Source organism: Amblyomma mixtum, chromosome 10 (genome assembly GCF_055824585.1).
Source record: "Amblyomma mixtum isolate Tamu chromosome 10, ASM5582458v1, whole genome shotgun sequence".
Lineage (NCBI taxonomy): Eukaryota > Metazoa > Arthropoda > Arachnida > Ixodida > Ixodidae > Amblyomma > Amblyomma mixtum.
Window position 1 is genome coordinate 138,320,174 of NC_143021.1, and position 22,191 is coordinate 138,342,364.

Here is a 22,191-nt window from a genome sequence, read left to right on the forward strand (position 1 = left end):
GGGAATGGACTGTCCGGTATGAGCTCCGTACCGGAGCGGTCTATCCGGTTTGGGATCGATACCGGACCGGTATGAACCGGTATAGCCATCAAACCGGATGGGTCTCGCCGACATGAGATTGATACCGGACCGGTATGAAACCGATATGTTCCGGTAAAATCCGGTTTTCCGCGATACAGGATTTTTCAATAGGGCTGCCCAGTGCAGCATTCCCGCTTGCACCGCCGCTTCGGCTTCGTTTGGTTTATCAGGGTGCAACGCCCCGAAGCGACTCAGGCTATGCGGGACGCTGTAGTGAAGGGCTCCGGAAATTTCGAGCACCTGGGGTGCTTCATGTGCGCAGATATCGGACAGTACAGGGGTCTTTAGATTTTTATCTCCATCACAATTTGACTGCCGCGGCCGGGATCAAACCCGCGCCTTTATGGTCAGCAGCCGAGTTCCATAATCACCGAGCCACCGGGGTACTGTAGTTTGAAAGGGCCAGAACGCAGAACACAACCCCACCCATTTAACGCTCGGAGCGGAGATGAAAAAGGGAACAGATAAATTTAACATCAAAGTAAAAACAATGCGTGAAACATTTGAGCTTATGTTTTAAATTCCACAAAAATGAATAGGGAAACAAAAATTAGCTGTGGTTTAACTACTGTTGAACCTGGTTAGAGAGCGAATGCTGTGATGTATCCAGGAACTAGGCGCGGCTTGGCGTTTGTGACGTTGAGTTTGTCCCGAACAACTTCACTACCCGCGTAATGGGAACATTTGTGACTTGCACGCTCATAAGAAAATTATTCATGAACGCCTCAGTACGTAACTCGAAGATCGTTTCTAAGATATGTTTGCATTCACTAGACGCACGCCATCCGCTGGACCATCGCTGTACATTGCGTTTTATGGCTTCAGTGGGTGTCGCATGATGGCGCTACGACTGCACGCCATTCACGGCGCAAATTCACCGAAAACGTGCTTCGCTACTCGTTAATTGGGATATCTGTAATTTACGTGCGCATAATTAAATTATTCATGCACGCCTGCGTACATATCGCGAAGATACGCTTTTTAAACATTTGTGCATTTATTCGACACACTATCTTTCACTTCCAAGAGTCGAACACTCGTGGCGGCCGCACACAGCAAGTCGAGCACCACTGTTTCGCACGCTAGATTGTTTCGAACATTCACAAAGCGCGTAGTCTAGTTGAATGCTCTGATGACACTAGGGCGAGTGACCATAGTACAGATTGATCTCGAAAAGGCATTTCATTGTGTTGCTCCTAAAGTTTTGTTCTTCATTTTAGACCATCAGAATGTTGCTTCAATTATCCGTGAGTTTGTAGCCCTGGCGTACCGAAACTGCACGACAACATTGGCTGTTAATAAGTGTATAAGGGCTCCTATTAGCGTGCAAGCGTTGGGCGCGTCAGGGCTGCCCCTGGGCCCGCTCTTATTTTGAATTTATATCGAAAAGCTGCACATGAAAATAAGAGAAAACAACAGTATTAACGGCTTTAGGTTACAAGCAGCCGGGATTAAGCTGCCGTCTTATGCAGATGACGTCGCAGTTTTCACGGTTGATTAGGGCAGCATAAGCGAGGCTGTCAGTGGTGTGTAAGATTTCAACAGTCACCTGTAGCGGAGTTAACTGGTCCAGGTGCCCTGGACACTGGCATGAATGGTGGCCATCTGTCACCCAGACTTCGCGCACTTTTACGTGGGAAGTTCCCAGACACCCTTAGAGCGTGTGGGGGTAGCGGTCTCGGACTCAAAGGAGATGCCCTCGACTCAGCGTGGCAAGCTCAGCGGAGACCAGCTACCAAGTGACAAGAGGTTTTTGGGCGTTCGGTGCCCAGCTCTCGCTGGTCGCAAGCCAGAGAATGGGTCGGAGCCAAAGGTTCACAAACAAAACAAAGTTTATGCAGCAAAGAGACGATACAGAGGATTGCACAATCACTAGTACAAGCACATACAAACTGATTAACAAAACAATGCAACTCGTGCAAAGTTAAACTCGAGAGAGAATGCAATACAAAGGCAATATTGCACCTAAAGTGCTCTAACACAAGAAAGAGAGGTAAACAACAAAACACAATTTGTTCACCGGGCACTGCGGCAGACCGACGACCAGAGTTCCACGACGATGCCGTCCCGCAGACTGGCGACCGTTGCCTCGTTGGCCCGATGCTGGCCGAGTGGTGCTTTCCCCGGGAGTCGAACGGGCGCGCTTCTCCGAAGCTTAAACGGCGGTCCGGACTGACTTGACAGCGGTCAACGTACTTCTTTTATAGGCTCGCTCTCCCGTCTGTTTGTTGTACGCGCCAAAGTAGGCGCGCACATACGCGCAGCATCTCCAGTGTAGTTTCCCTTCCTTTCTCTCGCCGGCCGCGCGTCCTCATTGGTTAAAGTCAGGAGTCGTTTCGCGAAGGTTCCAGCGTGTTCTAGCGTGGCGCCGTCGTGGCGGCGTAGCCGACGTCCGAGTGCAGAGGAGGGGGACATGCCTTAGCTCCCGCAAGGCTTCCCCCTCTTCCCCGGTTAACAGTAGAAACAACTCGCATGTTCGAGAGAAATCTTCGGCGTGGATGACTCATTCTCTCGGCGCACGCCGCGTCGGTGAGCGGTGGTGGACGGGAGAGGGAGCCACGCGCTTAGCGGGGGCTTTCCCTCTCTCCCGTTGGGCTCGCGCCGGCGAGACGCCGTGCGCGCGGCGGCTTTCCTTTGTTTGTTTCTAGAATGCGCCGAATTTTGTGACACCATCCCAGCCAGACTATCTCCCTACATACCCTGGACGCTGACCCCGGGCAAATATTTGGGCCTTCCGCTAGAGGCTTATTGCGAAAGGGAGCAGTATTGGAAACAGCGAACTAAAGATGTACGTAACAGAACTGAGAAATGCAACATCACCAACTTTTCTATTTTCGCCAGAGCCACAGTTTGCAACCTTTTTTTGAATGAGCAAGCTATGGAACCTAATGCAGACACTGCATTGCTCTCAATTAAACATTCCGAAGCTACACAGGATTTTTGCCGTCTTCATATAGGCTTCCGAATGCGAACATTGCAGCAGACCGAACCTGTCCTAACGGGTAAAAGACGGGGGGGGGGGGGGGGAGAGGTGCTAGTACTGGGACACCACTTTTTAAAGCGGCTGCCAGAGTTTTTTGTATGCACAGAAGAGCTTTCGGGTGGGATATCCGATTACTACAAAGAGATTCTAACAAGTGTTACTTTTTCCAGCGAATATTTGCACAAAACTAAACGAAAAAAGCTGTACCGTGATCTTTGTGATATTGGTTTCCCAAAGCCCACGTACCGGGCCTTTTACAGTAGAGGCCTGGGCAGTGGTGTTTTAAAGAAGGTGAAGAAAATGCAGGTGGTAGGAGTAAAGACCTTTGTTTAAATTTACATACCGGCACGCTACCAGTCAAAGTTTTTCGAGGAAAGGGATTTTTTTTTTACTGTGGGGAACGAACTGCTTAAGTTGCAAAAAGCCGGAAACATTAGATTATGTTCTTTTGCCATGATGAGAAGGCGTTTATTTTTTGGATGTACAACAAAGAACAATAAAGAAACGGCTACCACTCAACGCGCAGGGAATTCGTTGTTAAGCACTGACAGTGAGGATGCTGTGTCATTTGATCTCCTAATGCTCTTATGCCTCCACTGCATGTGGCACTTGAGAATGGCCAGATATCACTGTGGCAAAGACGTCAGACCAGGTAGGATTTATTTTGAAGAGTATGAATTTGTTTGTCGCTGTGCGAAAATTGGCCGCGGAACCTCCTGAGTGGCTGTCAAGAGTAAAGCCGGTTGTGTGGTTGCGTGAATTCTAGTTGGACGGAGCCAGCCTTTGGCTGGTTGAATGCGTGGCGTCAATGTGTATATTGTCTACTCAAAGTATATTGTGTGCTGAATCTTATTGTGGTTGTTGTTTTTGTGCAATGTTTGCAAAAGTAAGGCAATAAACAAAAATAAACACTCATGTCGGAGCAAAAGGATCCCCGTCTCGAATGCTCCATGGCCCTGGTTGGACTCCCATCTACACCATAATTATATTTTATTTATTTATTAATTGAGGCCGCTTGAAGGTCATACCTGCACCGCGACATGACCTGCAAGAATTGTACGCGAGAGGTCGAGCTTTCACTCCCAACGTTTTCCCTTTAATTCTATATACATCTAATTCCAAGCAATTTTCACACAAGTCCATATTTCGGTGAAACGCTCATATCGCTTTGCAGGCGTAAATACCTTGATGCCACGTAGAGAAAGGAAATTGCGTTCAATTTTTTTCTATACTGCAGCGAAGAAATCTACATAGCAGGGATAAGCCTGACAGCTCTAAGTACGAGTGGGCAGATACTTAGCAGCAAGAATACTTTCATAGAAGAGTATCATCAGGATGGTGAAAGCAACGCACATATATTACCAGGGCGATTTCGATTGTTAGAATGGCAGTTTCAGTCACACTAACACCCTCAACAGCCAGGCGCTTCCTCGCGTGAAACTACTCTTGTCCTTTTTTTTCTGATTACTGCGCCATTCATGCCTGGATTTGAGCCAAAATTGGCAAGAGAGGCGCTTTAATACGTTAGGCCACTCATTTGTAAGCTGTCGGGTAGTCGCCGCTAAGTTTAACACTGCAAGTCACCCAGAGCTCGCTGCGCCTGTGGTGCTTGCGCGCGGCGGGATAAGGGCGCACTTTGGACTTACGAGCTTGGTATTATTGACTTCTGTATTTCAGTCTACAGAGGAAAAGACCTTTCCTGCAAAAATTCACCGGTAAGGGCGACACCAGATAAAGCAACACGCAAAGAACTATCTTGCGCGATAGGACCAAGGAATGAGGGTGACGAGTGTCTTTTTTTCACGACGTGAAGTACTGCATGCTGCGGTGCACGACGAGAATGCGGCAGTACAGGCGGACCGCTCCATTTCCTAGTTAAAGTTACAGCACAGATGACGTGATTGCAGGGGTGCCAGCGGCGCCGGCGCGGCCGCCAAGTCGGACAGCGAGAGCAAGTCGGCCGCCTCCATGCTCATCACCATCGGAGGCCTGGTCGCCTTCGCCGCGGTCGTGCTGGGCGGAGTCGGCTTCATCGTCTACAAGGTCACGCAGAGTGAGTGGCCTGCTTTGCCCCGATAGCTCGGCCAGAATATTTAGGGGAAACGTTAAATGAAAATTTGTTTTTGCGGAACGGATCTGGCGTAGTTAATGAGAGGCAAATCCGTGGACATCCGAAACACGCCCCAAAGGGAGCGAAAATGCAGGGAATGAAAGGAGAAAGGGATAAAGAGGTGCCGTAGGGGAAGGCTCGGATATACTAACGATCACCGGGGCTTTTTAATGTGTACTGACATCGCACAGCACACGGCTGCCATTTGCATTCCGCCTCCATTGAAACGCGGCCGCCGCGGGCCGGTATGGCTTCAGTGCCGCACTTCTGCCACAACGTTCTGAATGCCAACGCATGCGGCGCACATCTGTCACTGCCGCCACGTAGCTCAAAGCACGACTGGGGGGCCCACTGTCCAATGGGGTCATTTACGCGCCTTTCCTTTGCTTTCGAAGCTTCGGCTCTTTATCGTTTTCGTAGCTTAAAGCGCGCCTAATGTGTCCACTATCACAGAAGCCACTTATGTGCCTCTTCTTTCGTTTGCTTTATCTGAAGATGAAATGAAGGTGAAATCTCCAGACACTATGACCTTGGTTTTACCTAGCGTAGTGAAGCTTTCACTTCAAAAGGTGCCCATGTGACGTGCGATGTCAGTGCACGTTAAAGAACCCTAGGTGGTAGAAATTTCCGGACCACTGACATGGCAGAGTATATGGGGCTCTAGAATTTCGCCGCCATTGAAATTCGAAAGCCATGGCGGGGATCGAACAAGCGTCTTTGGGGTCAGCAGCCAAGCGCCATATCCACTGAGTCATCACGGCGGCGGGAAAAAATCGTATCATGGCAGCCGTTTGTCGGAGTAGGCTCCACATAATGTCACATGATTCAGTGTTTCGTGCAGCATAAACACACTAGTTAAGTTAGGGCCCAGCTCGCGGCAGGGATTCGAACCGGCGAACTATATTAAGGGCAACCGGCGGCCTATAATCGGCAGCTCCGAGTAATGCGCGGATCGGGTGTCCATCAACACAAGTGAGACTGTGACGTCGTGGTTTACTTTACTCAAAAAAACAATATTTCGACTTCTCCAACGGGCAAGGCGTCATGCCCAATGGGCGATGGCGTTCCGTGGACTCCCTAGCAGCGCCGCAACACGCTGTCGCATTCCACTCTTAAAAGCGAAGCTTAAGCCTGCTCTAATTTTTTATCAGTTTCCTCACAGACCATATCTTAAAGAAAATTCATTTTCGTGGGAATGCAGTCAACTGCGAGTATCGTCAATGAGCAGAGGTGGAGTCGTGGCTTATTCCTATTCTCCTGTGCATATTTTCCCACGCTGCTACGAGAAAAGTTATCGGATGCAATTTGTATGACTTTGAGGCTTGTGGCATCTTAATGGTGCGTTTTATGCGGTATGAACTAAACACTCAAAATTGGTATTCCTGTGGTATGAGCCCCTGTTTTTCCAGTGTCTCAGCGTTTGCGCGTGGGTTTTCGCATTTGCCGCGCTCTGGACAAGCAGGCAGAGTTAATATCGAGGTAATTATTCAGTAGCAACGGACTGTTCTTATCTGCTCTACGTGACGGTCAATCTCATTTCACGAGCTCAGAGAATTTAATTAATAAGCGTTGTGGATATTTTATTTGGCTCAGAAATGCGTGCCACAGCAAGCGATATACAATGAAAGTAAAGCGCAGTGAATCATTTTTTCGCCTTGAAAAAGGCGAATATTTGTGCACAATAAATGCAAAGCTAATTCTGTGCTCTGTGAGCAAGGCCATAATACCACGCTCATAGTAATCAACTCAAGGTTCGAACCAGAATATCTGGGCTGCATAACTAAAACAAAAGAAGTGATTAAACAGATGGCGACACCATCCAGTTCTGCGATGCCGTTTGCTAGTCCGAAGCGTCGGGAGGAGAAACGCCTCAGCCATCGGACGCGTGGTACCTCGGCTTCGTCAGTTATCGACAGCAGCCGCGGACCAATTCATCGGCACCACTTTCATCACTTTGGGTCAAGTTTTCGGCAGTTTAGAGCGGATTTTCACTCGCGCTTGGCAGTGCCACCGGTAAGCCTAACGGCTGTCCGGTGCCGGCGGTGAGGAGGCCGTTATGCGCACCAACATGGCGGAGTCCCGGCCTCAAGGTGGCTACAGCTTGAACGCCATGGCTTGGTCGACGATACCACAAACCGAGGAATCGAATTCGACGCAATCGGACCAGCTCCGGGACGCACATCTCCGCCTTAGTGAGAGAGAGGCTTTCTCAGCGTCGGATAGCCAAGATAGCGGCAGGCGCCACGCCGACATCTCACAATTCGAATGCACCTCAGCGCGGTCTCGTCTCGCGCTCGGCCAGCGACCTCCCAAATCATCATGGCGGCCCAAAACTCTCCGCATGTTCTACCCCGACGATTTCGTCGTGAACATCAAGCCCGAACCGCTCTGGCCATCGGGACTCTTCCAATATAGTTAGCTAGGCTTAGCCATGTGTGCCTACATCGACGCGCAAATGGAGGCCGAATTCAGCTGCTTCTTTTTTCCGCGAATCTAATCAATGCGAGCACCAACAAGGGCTACGTGGCGGACCGCCTGCTCGGTAATTTCGTGATCAAATCGGCTCAGGAAGATGTCACTGCAGAGCCATTTCAAGCAAAATGGCGAATAAATTACTTATGACGTCATCACTGTGGCAAATAAATGAACAGCAGAAACCCGAAGGACGATGTCCAAAGGAGGCATGACGCCATCTTGGAAATTTGGGAGTTTGGAACCTCCATTAAGGCTGGTCTGACTTTTGCCAGAAAAGTGAAGCCGCGGATGGTAACCTACTGCTAAGAAATCGTCCAATTTCAGCTTTACCTGCACACTATCCTGGCCTGCACTGCGTGTGGCACTGCGGGCCACAGGGCAGACTTATGCCAAAATCCGATGCAAGAAAAGTGCTTCTTGTGTGGACTACAACGTCCTTTATCGGAGAGGGTGCAGGGCTCTTACGAGCGCAAGCTTAAATATGGTGTTCTTGGTGGGGACCATGCCACAAAATGCAGAGACTGTACCTCCAAGTAGCACTTCGACACCAAGATGGCTGCTTAAAAGGGCGGAATAACTGGCGCGACGGGGAAGAAACCACGTCACCAGGATCCCTTCACTGGCGATGACTTATCTCCCCTCTGTGACATCGCCAACTACAAGAAGCAAGCACTCCAAGCGGGCGTGACGTCAAGGGCGAGTAAGCGCCACTACCGCCCGCACACGGCACATCGGTGAAGCACGCGCACTTCCAACACAAGCAAGACGAGAGCGGTGCCTCGTCAATTGCGGTCAAAAAGCTAAAACACGTGAGCGGCGCAGGTAGGGTTGCCTCTTTCTCCCAACCCTTCTCCTCCGCCTCGCTCGGTGGCCGACGCTGAGCTTCAAAACCTGGTATCATTCCTCCGGGCCCAAAAAGAGATGCTACTTGCCAATATTGAAGCCCTCGAAGCCAAAACCACTCCTCCCCACCACCCAAGCAGAAGCCACTTAAAGCCACTCGCGGCGCCAGTGATCTGGAACTCCTCTGTGGCCAATCTGGAGGCATAGTTGAAACTTCGTTCAGTACAAAAGACGAACACAAAGAAAGGAAACGACACACACGAAGCATTACTAACAACTGATTTATTGATAAGTGCAAGAAACACATTTATAGTCTTCACACGCGTGCGCATACGCTTTCTTTGTGTTGGTCTTTTGCGCTGAACCAAGTTTCAACTATGTCCGACCAACTAGCCCAGCACGAAGTTTTGTTAAATCTGGAGGCCCGCCTTCAAACCGAAATCAAGACCCCTATCAGAACGGCAATCTAACACATGATTGCCAAGGTCATAGAGGCCATTCCTACCATGATAGCTTAACATGTCGTGAATCTCCCCTGCAAGTCTCGCCGGACCGGTCCTCTTAAAGTTGTATATGGTTACCCCTCTAAATTGTCGCATCGAGTAACTGACATCGAAGATGATATGGACGCTGCCCCTCCCAGGAGCTCAATTTCAGACCCTGGTTGATAGCTCCGAGGCACCTCCCTTCCCTCCTTTAACCGCCAGTTCTGAACACAGTGGGAGAACCTTGGTGTAAGCATTCTCCTTTATTTAAATTAGCCTCCCCCGTCAGTGTAAATCAACGGAACTATCGCGTACTACGGTCTCGCACTAAGCGGGGCGACCTTCGAGTTTTCCTCTCGGCTTTTGAGTGTATGCCCGCCGTGATCGCTCTTGAGAAGTCAGAAAGGGGCGCCACCCTAACGAACTATACGACGCCTCAGCAGGACCCCTTGCTTTGAATATGCGTTCATCAAAATTACATTGCAGATCTTGTCGCCTTAGACCTCCGACTTGACTATCCCCATGTACTGGTGACTCCTCCCCTCCGCAAACAGAACCCGCCATTGCACATTCTCAATACCTACGCTACACCCAAATTGCGGAAGGTATCAATCCTGGACCTTTTTAGCCGTGCGCTAAGATCTGCGGGTCGGGAAAACCTGATTGTGGGCAGCTTCAGTGCTCCCAGTCGAGTCCGAGGGTACCGCCGCGAAGAGAAACAGGGACGCAAGTTACCGGAGCTTGAGCCAACGTTGGGCCTCATACTTCACGTTAACCTTGTCCAACCAGCCCGTATAGACAATTCTCTGACTTAGGACATGTGCCCAGATTTTACCTTTACCCGCAACCATCAGTATGCAGACTGGGTCAACACCGAGGAAAACTCCGGTAGCGACCACTGCAACCTAAACGCTACAGTTCGGGCCAGACCATTAGAAAAACCCAGAACACAGGCCCGACTCCCTCACTTGTTGAAGTTTAGGCAAAATTACACGACAGCAACATCTATATTCGTGCAACGATACCAGTCATGGTTCAAGAATTGGTGTCTGGCCTTCGCTCCCCCGAAACCAAAATTCAGCTTTCCGAGGCGGTATGGGACGACGATAATCACCGCATCCACCTCTGGGAAGCGCGGCATTGCCTTCTCCGCCGGTGGCGCCCACCAAACCATAACCGTAAACTTTAGGCTCGAATTGTCGAGCGCGCCCAGCAGCCGGCCGAGTATGGGGCCCAGCTCGGAGACGGCAACTGGGGGACCGTTGCAACACAGGGACGTGGTAGATGGCCAGCAGGAACACATGGCGGCTCTGCCGCGCCCTTGCGACCCAACGAAAACACACACAAAAAGTCGGGAACGTCTACAACGAGTCATACACAGCTTTCTGGGCAACACAACTCAGCTAGAGCAAACGTAGCGCGGCCAAAAATTGTGCACTACTCAGGACCTCCCGGACCGGCGTAATCATATGCTTGACAATCTGCGCCCGGCCCTGCCGAAATTGAAGCGTGGCACAGCTGTGGGTCAGGAGAAAATTAGTCAAATTGGCAGCTAACTTAGCCGACCCCGCCAACAAGTCTTTACTGAATTACGTGAATTTACTATGGCTTGGGGACGCGCCACAACCAATCGATTAGAAGACCGCTCCTATCACTTTCATGTCCAAAGCTGGCAGGTCCATCATCATGGACAACCCAAAGCCCCATTTCTCTCACCTCGTGTGTAGGCAGACTAACGGAGAGTATGAAGCATGACAGGATGGCCGTGTTAATGAAAAAGTGGTTGCAGTAGAAGACCTTTACTCGAACATATTTACAGGCCGAGCAAGTCGACCGCCTGGGTGACAAGAAGTCGCTCTTCTTCCTCCCCTTCAGCGCCAAGCCAGTCGTGCCAGGTGGTGATGTACAGGGAAGGTGGGGGGTAGGAACCCGACCGCTGAGCAGCGGGGCAATAGAAGAGGCAATGGGCCAGGTCTACACAGATGAAGGGGCAGCTGGGACAGAAAGGGTCCGATCGATGGCGAGATAAAAAGAGGTGGAATGGGGTGATGACTGCATTCATTTAGATGTGTCCAAGAAGCCGAGCCTCCTGCACCGTGAGTGATGGACGAGGGGGATGGTAAAAGCGTTTGCCGAGGCGGAGCTCCAGGTAGACCTCTTTTATGGTGCGGCGAAGGGTGATTCTCCCACCATCCGACGAAAGCTTGGGCCAGGGGATTAACGGTGCTTGTTTCGTTCAGCGTTGACGTCCTTCAGCGCTGCCACTAATAGCCCCTGTGCCATGCGAACAGCACTTTGTTAGTAGGAGTGAAGCCTCTCAAGGCCGACAATTTTGTTGCGTTTTGTTTATTTTGCGGGGCTCCTTGGCAACAAGAAGCGTAGGGAGTAAAGCTATGTCGTCCGTGACGTCAATTTTGTCGCGCAGTTTCCGCTATACACAGCAGGAATTGCGTGCATGACATCAGTGCCCTGCATGTTGTGTAGGGGTCTGTTCTGTTGCCGAAGAAAAATACGCGTTCATAAATCGGCAAAACAAACCCGTGTCTTATTTGCAAGACGATTCTTTTTTTCCAACGCAAAACGAGAAGAGAAAAAAATCATAACACGAAAATATGGGAGCTGGCTTCGACCATTGCCAGTATACACTGTTGTAAATTTGGGTCGCTAAACGTACGCACCGTACGACATCCACAATACTTATTCTACTAAATCCTGAACACCTTCGTGTGGCAAATTTCGAGGCACTTGAAATCTCAAACTGAGTGGTTAATTTGCTTCAAAACGACAGGAAAACCTTAAACTCGCCATTTTAATGCGGTTTGATTTGCCTGATTATTGCGAACAATTTTTCGTATTAGATCTCGAAGGTTATCCCCGCTTGTAGGGGTATCTTCTGGCAGGCTCGCCGCCAGCACTTCAAGTGGTCGGTTGTAGTTACTGGTCCGGGCGTCAAGGGTCTCCTCTATGGTTGAAGCTTCAGCTACAAACTCGGCGACGGTTGTTGGACGGTCCCGGATCAGTCCAGCGAAGAGTTTCTCCTTCACGCCTCGCATTAGGAAAGAGAGCTTCTTTTCTTCATTCATGTCGGTGTTAGGGCGCCTGAAAAAGCGTTTCATAGCTTCCACATACGCAGTCACGGTCTCCTTTGGGCGTTGAATTCTTGACTGCAGCAGGACGTCCGCTCTTTCCTTACGTACGACACTAGTGAACGTAGTCAGTAGCTGCTTCTTGAAGGTCGCCCAGGTCTTGAGGGAGGATTCGTGGTTTTCAAACCACGTTCTGGGAGGGCTATCCAATTCAGAATAAACGTTCCGAAGCTTAGCGCTGTCGTCCCAGGCGTTCAGCGCTGCCACACGGTCGTACTACCTGTCCAGCCAGTCTTCTACATCTTCGTGTGGTTCTCCACAGAAAGTCGGTGGCTCGCGGGGCTGTCGAAGCACGACGGGCGTTCGTTGTGCACCAGGTTCCATCTTGAGGGGCATAGGTCGATAGCAGGTCAGCACCTGCACCAGATGTCACGTAGGGGTGACTGCAGTCCGGCGAACAGGAAAACAACGAGGATGTCTTCGAAACGGAACTGTTTATTTGGGCTGACTTGCGCCCGCAAAGAACTGAATCACTCGGCGGCGGCGTGGCAACAAGCATGCTCGGCGGTCGTCGAACAGAATGCCCGCCGCTGTCGGCCGTGCTCTATTTAAAGCTGATAGCCAACATTCGAGATAAAGTTTGGGAACTTACTACAACATTCTGGCACAAAGTAGAATCGGCTCCTCCTGGATGCGATCAATCGAGATAATTCTAGGCGCGTCTTGCGTCACAAACGAAGCGATAAAGCGGCGTGCCGGCAGCCTTGAAGCATGAAGAAATAAACAAAACAAACGCTACAATGATTCGCTGCATTATTACCTTCTTTTGCGTCTATCCCTAGCTGTTAGCATAGTTCTTACTATACGTCGTAATAGAAATCTGCATGTTCTTTGAATACGTTCCAGGATAAAATTATTAGTAAAAATAACGACTTGAGGCATGGTTACACAGATATCGCACGTGGCCCCTTATTTAACGTTTGGTGGTCTCGGATTCCCTCCTGCCTTTTTTGTTGCAGGCGAAGATAAGACCACGACGATCGCCGACACCGCGAGTAAGTATACAACTGTCTTGCAGAAGTTTCAGGGCAAACTAATTCCTTATCGGACAGACGAAGCAGCTGCGTTTATTTAATTACAGATGTCTCAGTATGCTCAGAAAATGATAAACTTTGCAATCACAATTTTTTAGTGGTTGCCAGGGAAAGAACAAGAGGAGATCATGCCATAATGAAATGCGATTTATTAAGGTGCGGACATAACGCGAGTGCAGCGTCCTGCGACACTGCCCGCTTCTTCGTATTCCAGGTAACAATATCACTATGAATATCGTTGCTATTTTAGCTTATGGTGAGCTCCTTGCACACAGAATGAAAACTCTCCCCATCAACTGAAAACGTTAAAGGGATTTGCATCAGGCAGCCCTCTCTGATAATCGCGGCTCAGAATCTATTTTTGAGCAAGGCCAGTTTGAATCCAGCTGATTTTTTAGCAATGCATTTTGGGTGCGTTAGAGAAAGAAGTACGTAAAATGCTGTTAATTGTTTTGTTTAGTTGTTTGTATTGCTCTCTTAGGCAGCTGTGCTTTCTAGCTAAGCTAGATATGGCGAAGCAAAATTTAAAGATACATTCCTTTTCCAACTGACTACCTATCTACAAAACATAGGTGGTAACCAGAAGAGGGACGACATAGAGTTAACATTTAAAATACTTAGACACCAAATAAAGAAACGATAATGATGCTTCGCTTGGAAGATGTTCGACTAGGTTTTTGCTTGGCATATTTGACACCATTTTGGAACGCCTTATAAGTCAGCCTAAGTCACCGCACTGTTAGGGCCTCGTGATCAGGAAAGTTTTACTGGGACAACGTCGTAAAGTGAAAACGTTCGATTTTCTCGAAATGATATGACGAAATATTCTTGAACCGAATATGAGAACAGCACCTTTCCTTACTTGAAATACTATTGTTTCTCTCTTTTACTTAATTTTTTTCGCATTTTTTCACTTGCTCTCACGATCGGAGTGTTTGGTTCGGGTTGTTCTTTCTTTGTGCAAATTCACCCACCTGCTTTTCAAGCACTACCCTCTAAATGTGCTTATCTTCCACTGTGACGATATCTCATTCTCTCTTTCTCTGTGCGCTTATTAAAGGCACGACAGGAGATGGGAACACGAGCGAGGAAGATGGCCGCGCAGTGATGGTCTTCTTCCATAAGGTCGCTCCACAGAAAGGTTTGATATTATACCTATTAACTTCTCACAGCGGCCAGCCAGTACGCCCCGCTTAGTAAACGGGCACTGGTCACAGGTCAGTTGTGCACAGGCACCATTCCGCGCATAGCACATGCCGCGCATGAACTCAAAGTGAGCTTTCAGGCTGTACTGGCGCCCAACATTCACTTCTGTCAATCCGCATCGTCTCGGCTGCGTATTCCACCAGCATCAGTGCTTGTAGGAATGTCGCAACTGCTACTACTACCTGAACCTTGCCGCAAAGAGGCCTCCAAAAACTCTTCTCGAAACGCCTTCACCACTCCCTTCTTTCCGATTCACTTAGGCCCTATTTCTCCTCTTGAGGTCGGAAGTGCGGAACATGCCTGAGAGCCGCTTTTAGTGGCCACCTGTCTCGTTGCTGTCATTGCCGCTTTTTTTGTGCGTGAACGATAGTGAAGTGCGCTATGCATTTCCGGTTTGTACTGTCGCGAATCTCTCTTACGCTTAGCCCGGTAGCAGATAGCGAAAAACTCCACTTCTGCCGATACATGGCGGCCATTTTTCGAAACTATGTGGAAAGTGTTCTGCACCTTAGCGTGCTCCAGGACGCCCCACAAGCGGTGACTTTTTTTCTTCTTGAGTCGACCGCTTAGAACCAGGTGCTTCTTATTTATTTATTCGTAGATATTGCAATCACCACACGGTGGTTTTAGCAGGGTGGTACAAGCGTGATTTAAAACAATGGTATGCTGATTGCATGGTATAGCAAGGAAAAGTTTAAAGAATGCTGGCTCGCGTAAAAACAAAATGAGAAGAATGAAGAAGCCATATATTAATACCTGATAGCCAACATTGCCATTCACCTTGGAACCTATTCTTTTTCACTCCCATGTGCTTAATAATTGTTATCACTGTTCTGCGTTACCAATATAAAATCTTCCACATCTTCTCGAAACACCTCTGCCAGCAGCTCACACAACGGAATCTTTTTTACTATGATTCTCTAGCACCACCTACGCTTAAAGGGAAACTGCACCGGTTTTAGAATTCGACGAGTTTCAATGGGTCGAATGTTTGAAGCCTGTAAGTTAAGCATGCGAAATATTTTGGCGCTAGCTTTAGCAGCAGTGCCGTAATCGTCATTTAAAGCCGTGACCCCGTTCAGGCTTCACCGCAGTGCACAGCGCCGAAGGGGGGGATGACAGTAGCAGACGACAGGAGTATGACAGACGGTAGTGACGTCAAGGTGGGGATCGACCAGACTTCCGCTGTCGGAGCCGCGGTACGCCTGGCTGTGCCGTTTGCTGCCGAGCGTTGCAGCGCTAATTTTTTCCTTGTGTGGCGCTTGTTTTCGTCTCCCGAATCTTAGCGCAACTTCTTTAGCGTCATTTATAGCGTTTCTGACGAAAAGAACAAGCATGCCGGGCTTCTGCGCAGCGTATGGCTGCACGAACACTAGCGGCCGAGACGATGTTGCGTTTCATAAATTCCCTAAGGAGAGCAAGCTATCAAGGCAGTGGGTCGCAGCGGTGAAGAGGAAGGACTTCAAGCCAACGAAATTTTCTGTGCTATGTTCAGACCATTTCCTCGACAGTGACTGCCTCCAAAGTTTGTCGATGATGCGTTCTTTTGGAATGCCAGTCACGTTTGCGCGACTGAAAAGTGGTGTGGTGCCTTCCGTTTTCGCGCACAAAAGATGCGCCTCACCGCCGCCAAGAGCTGCTTTCGCAAAAAGAAGAAAACTTGAAGTAAGAGGTTCAATACATTGTCTTGGTTGTTTGGGCAGTTGGTAGCATGCGCGGTGTACAGACTCGAGGAAGCGGTGTGCTGCAGGATAAATAAAGTGAGGTCTAGTGGATCTGCTGCTTTGGGGGTCCGCAGTGCTTTAGCAGAAGAATCTGCCATGAAAACCTCTACAAGCTTTAAAATTTCGCTTCCCTTGCTCCGCTGAGCACCGCATGAGCGCTCTAAATTCTGCCCACGTCTGTGGCTGCCAGCTTAATCACGAAAGTGCACTGTCGCCTAGTGCACTGTTCGTTTCGGTGATAGTAAATGTATCAAGCGCGAGCTGCTGAACTTTAGGACAGCGAAGTTATTTCATTTAGTCCCAAGCGCAGCACGGAAGCTCATTGCCGATAGCAACAGGTGCTCCTAGCCAACGGCGAAACGCTACAATGTGCGACTCATGATTAGGTAATTGATACGATGTGGAAAGCGTCATCACGCTGCTGAATCGCGTAATGAGAAAAGGCAGTCCTTTCTGACTCGCGTTCATAAACGCCAGCAATTTCATACCTGCGTGTATATCGTATATGCGATTCCGATCGTGACTGCGCTTGCCAGAGACGTAGGTGCGAATAATAACGCTAGGTCATAAATGCGCGCGGCAAAAACAGAAATGCAGATCCACAGCGATGCAAACTCGCGTCTGTTCTCTAATATTACTTTCGTTATGTTGTGTTGTACAAAACCCATTTTCTTATTTTCAGATTCTTGGAGAGCTTTTAGAAAGTTCAGACTGCGGTGCTGCCATTCCTCCAGGCTCGTCCCCTCTAGCCTCCCCACCTGTACACTTGGTACCTGCAGACTTGCCGCCTCCTGCCTTTTTAACACCGGTCTTGCCATCACCAGACTTGCTCCCTCTAGGCTCGTCACCTGCACACTTCGCACCTGCAGACTTGTCTCCTCTAGCCTTTCTATCGCCAGTCCTGCCACCACCAGTGTTGTCTTCACCGGACTTACCAACATCAAGCTTGCTGCCTCTAGACTCGCCATCTGTATGCTTAGAACATGCACCCTCGCCACCTCCAGCCTTGCCGCCTGCGGTCTTTCCAGAGTCAGAGTTGCCATCGGCAGGCTTGCCGCCCTCAGACCTACCACCTCCAGACATCGAAACAGCTGAGATAGCAGACAAGTGGTAGTGAAGCCATCAACAGCGTGCCAAGGTTCGCAGACAGTATGGGCTGGAAGCATGGTGTCGAAGTCACTGCAAGCAAGACCTCAGATGACATCTGTCGGCAAGTTCCTTTAGTTTCAAAACAAATTTTTATACTTTCCTCTCCACTGCTCTCCCACGATTTCTTGCAGTAAACTGGATGCAGCCTGTGGTGCGGTGTGATTGCATAATAACCTAGATTTGTTAATTCCCACCAATATTGTATATTAGTATATCTCACAGATACAGTACCTCATTGAGATATTGTAAAGATTAACCAAAAAAGAAGCATCAGTCAGCTGTGGGTGTTATGTAGCTCATCCGAAATGAACCAAGTTTATCAGGTTTGAAAATTGCCATGAAAGTACAGACCATAAAATATGCGTGTTTCAGGTATCCAGGTTGGTAGTAGCATGATGGATGCTGCTGTGCAAGTTGGCATGGGTACAGAGGCATGTGTGCACAGTGAGGACAGCTGCAGCAACAGCGACAGCGAGCTGGCAGTTGATGAGGATGAAGACTACAGTCCGTTGACTGAGTTCAGGTATGTGTGCAGTATGTTACTGCTAATCTGGCACTGTGTTTGCATCACCCCATGTCAGCATTTGCTATATTTTGTTACACTGCACGAGAAATTTATGAGTGAGCTGGTACCGAATTTTCTGTTTATGTTCTGCTATTCACCAGAAAATTTGTTCCATTGGTTCGAGTTATGACGACCCCACTAGTACTGTAAAGCAGCCCACTCAGCCTGCAGAAGGGAGCGGCTTTTTAGTGGAGGTGAAGTGGCTGAAACAGGTTTTTCAAACCTGCTTCACCTGCCTGGCACCGTGCACTTTCATAATGAAGTGTACAGGGACGCTGCTTGAGGTCTGCACAGAATGTCCAGCAGGCCACATATTCTCCTGGAAAAACCAGGATGTTATCAGGCAGCAGCCTGTGCTGAATGTCCAGCTGTCAGCAGCCATTTTGTTCTCTGGGAACAACCCCACTGCTACGTTGCGAATGCTGGCTTCAATTGGCATCCAGACAGTGAAGCAGCGAGCATTCTTTAGAATCCAGCATGATTACCTCTGGCCTGCCATTGATGCTGTAAGTGGTGTTTTCATTCAGGCATTCATTGCAGATGCTTAGTGCTGTGCAAAATTTATTACAGGTTTGAAAAAAAGAACAGGAGCAGTTATTTGAGGATGCCTCATGTAGAGGACTGAGGCTTGCTGGAGATGGGTGGGCTGACTCGCCTGGTTACAGCGCAAAATTTGGGACGTACTCCCTGCTCGACGTGGAGAAGAACAAAATTCTGCATTTCGAACTTGTCCAGGTTTGTGCTAAACTTCCCGCATGGTCTAAGGACTTGGCAGTACCTGCTTATATTTCATAAGCCAGTTGTACAGTAGCGGTATATATTTCATGTTATTCAATGGGTGCATGCTTCGTGGTGTAGTGCAGCATAAATTTGTACTATCTGTCTTGCAGTCGAATGAGGTTGGTGGTAGCTGCCATATGGAGTTGGAGGGGCTAAAGCGGTGCCTCAAATTCCTGGAAGACCATGGGTTGTGCACTGACGTGCTTATTACTGATCGGCACTCACAAATTAAAGCCTTTATGAGGAAGCAAAATGCAAACATCAGCCACGAGTTTTATGTGTGGCATGTGGCAAAAGGTACTGCAACGAATTCTTGATCGAAGTACATCCTTACATTTTGTAGACTGTGCATTCACTTTTATTGTAAAATTTGCTTCCAGGTGTTGCAAAGAAGATAACTGCTGCCGCAAAGCTAAGTGATTGCCACGAACTTGGGGTTTGGGCGAAAGCGATAGAAAACCACTTGTACTGGGCAGCAGCGTCAAGCGACGGGTGCAAAGAACTGATTGTGCCCAAGTGGACGTCAGTTTTAAACCACATTAGAAAGGTACACGTCCACGAGAATGCACTCTTCCCTGTATGCCTGCATAACGAAGTTGAACCTCGGCAATGGATCAATGAAGGTACGTCGCATACTGCTGGAAGGAGATGACTAACGATGCAATGTTCTTGCCATGTTGCAATTTCAAAAGCGCTGCTGTACATCCAGGACAGTGCCATACCAAAATTTCTTCTTTTATTTTTCATTACTACACCATGTGCATATGATTAATCATTTATAATAAGTAATCCCTGTCATAGCAGCAGTTTTAATGCTAATGCAATTTAACTGAAGCCACAACGTAAAGGCAACAACAAAGTTCGACGTGCCAGGATAAGCAGTGGCTCTTAACACTGTGCTTATGTCGTGCCCAGTACACTCAATGTTTGCTGTTGTCGCAAGGTGCAATATACTAATAGGAATACAGTTCAGGAGGCTGTTCTTGTAGTCATCTAGCGCATCTTGCATTTAGCAGAGGTGAAGCAAAAGAGCCCTCCTGCAATAATTTTGTCTGTGTTTTCACCAATATTAGCTTAATAAACTTGATGTGCCTTGTGAATGAGCATTGAAAGTGTACTTTTTTTTGCATGGCTCATGCTGTTCATGTGGTATGTGCCCCTAGGCACAATATGAACAAGTCAGTGAAAACATTTCCGCCAGCAGCTCAGCACAGAAAAAAAAAGATGGTGTGAAGAATAAGCTACACTTGCTGCAAAATTTTCCATCCTATTCAGGCATTCCCTTGTTTGTGCTCTTCAAGTCTAATTGTATCGAACAAATTTGCTGTGTAAAGAAAGACGCAATGGCAAGATTGCTTCTAAAACGCATGACATAACTTTCTGTAACCTTTGCCTTTTGTGCTTTGGTTGTTTGACAGCACAACTATATGTTCTTGTTTGGGTTTTATGGTGGCAGCAATAGCAGATTATTTTTCCAGGCGACGCCTCTTTTTTGTATCTTCTCTTTTCTTAACATGCTTCGATGCCCTTTCAGAATCCAAGGCATTCATAAAACTCAAGGCCATTGCAACCTCCGAGCTTCTACTGGCTGATATGCCGAAGTTATCTACAAGGCACCAGACGTATGGGCTGGAAACATTTCATGTGCTGCTGCTCCACTTTGCCCCGAAATTCTGTCAGTACTCATACTTTGGTATGAAGGCAAGGTAAAGCATGTTCTTTTCTTTATCCCACACTGGGGAGAGTCAAATTTCCACGATTTTATTTCCACATAGACTATCACAAATCCCTTCTATCCTTGTCCCATGTCTGCGGTCAACACACAGAGATTAAAACCTGGAAAGTCCAGCAGGCAACCAGGTCGCCGTTGCATTTTTGCATGGTGGCACATGCCAGTTTCAATGAGCTCATTGGCAAAAAATATATGCATTGTGGATGTAGACCACAGCTTCTGCTTTATTTTTCTCTCATGTGGTACACACACACACACTTCCAGCAGTGCACATAAACTTGAACATTGCAAATTTGTGGCGCATGCCTTCCTGCTTTAGATACGACTTAAAGTAAATTCAAGAGCTGGGCAGGTTGGTTTGCTTTGATTCTAAAAGTTACTACGCAGCAGATGGGTACAAGAGAACAGGATGTGGCAGTCCTGACTAGTAACAGGCACATGTTATGTACTATGGGAATATATGCTTTAAAGGAACATGGGAACATATGCACTATAGGCAGGCTAACCTGACAAAGAAAAATACATGTGAAAATGTACTAATCACTAACAAGAAAGGTTATCACCCAAGATAAAAAAGCACTTTGTTTGCTGATGACATGGAAATCTGGTTAATGCATCTGCTTGTTGTACAACAGTACGGCACGTTGGGCTGGTTGGTTAACATACATCTTGCAGATGTAGCACAACGGAAATGAAGCACAGCGTTCGTGTCGTCTATTTTTCACTGCCCTTCGTTTTTGTAGCACTACATCTACAAGATAATCTGCTTGTGTGTTTAGCAGTATAGGAGGCCTTCACTATTTCTCAGATTCTTTGGTCTCCATACTCAAATTGAACCGAAGCATCGCCTAAACTAATGTGTCGCCCGCATTCTTGCTGCTGCGCTTACCGGTGGAAATGTGCCTCTGCATTTACCGTGATGCAACCTTGCTCACTATGTGATGTCTTATGAATACTTGTCCGCGATTTGCGCTCGTGTTTTACAATATTACTTTGCTATATAATGTCCTTTGCATGTTGTGTATTGCCCTGTTTCTAATCTAAACTGCCTGTTACTAGCCAGCACTGTCCTGTCTACTCTCCTGCATTTCTCTGGGGCATTTGAAGTGTTTACAATTTAATGTGCTCATTGCAATGGCTGTCGGTTTGCGGTGGCTCGTGCAAAATGACAGTCATCATTTGTAATTGCATCGGCCATGCATGACTCTTACAGAACCCAACTAGAAGCACTCCACTACAATGGAAATGGTGGAAGAGGCCAGGCTGTCACTCAGGATGGTAGAGAGAGGTGGAGCCTGAGGTTCCCAAAGGCCACAGCAGGCAAAGCGACAGCTCGTCCTGTGAAGGAGCAAGCCCACCCATGGTACGCTTAGTTTTTTTTTTGTGTGGTCTAAGTATCAGTGCCATCTCAAATGCTTTCACAGGATACGTCGACAGGCAGCTGAACATGGTGATGGCTGAGGTGAAGAAGACATCATCCACAAAGAACGTCCTCTGTGCAGAGGCACCACCACCACTGAGTAGTCAGTATCCCACGGTGTCAAAGGATGAGGTTGTGAGGAACAGGAAGACGAGATTTAGCTCATTACTTTAAAAAAGTGCAGACGCGATGGCTTCCGTGTTTTATTTCTACTTTTTCTTTTACTAAGGTAATCTCTAATAAGAGCCAGGACAACTTTAGACTTCAATCAACCAAATGATCAGGCAGGCTATCATAAAGGGTACTCGACAGTAGACCATATTCACACTATCAGTCAGGTGATGTAGAGATGCGCAGAATAAAACCGACCCCTATATATAGCCTTCATTGATTACGAGAAAGCATTTGACCCAGTGGAAACCTCAGCAGTCATTGCACAGTCAAGGTGTAGAAGAGTG

At 48.1% G+C, this 22,191-nt stretch overlaps 1 pseudogene; it reads left to right on the forward strand.

Annotated features, from left to right (window-relative positions):
• Window positions 1-15,698: 15,698 nt before the first annotated feature.
• On the forward strand, window positions 15,699-21,907 carry LOC149327073 (uncharacterized; annotated as a pseudogene).
• The last annotated feature ends 284 nt before the right edge of the window (window positions 21,908-22,191 follow it).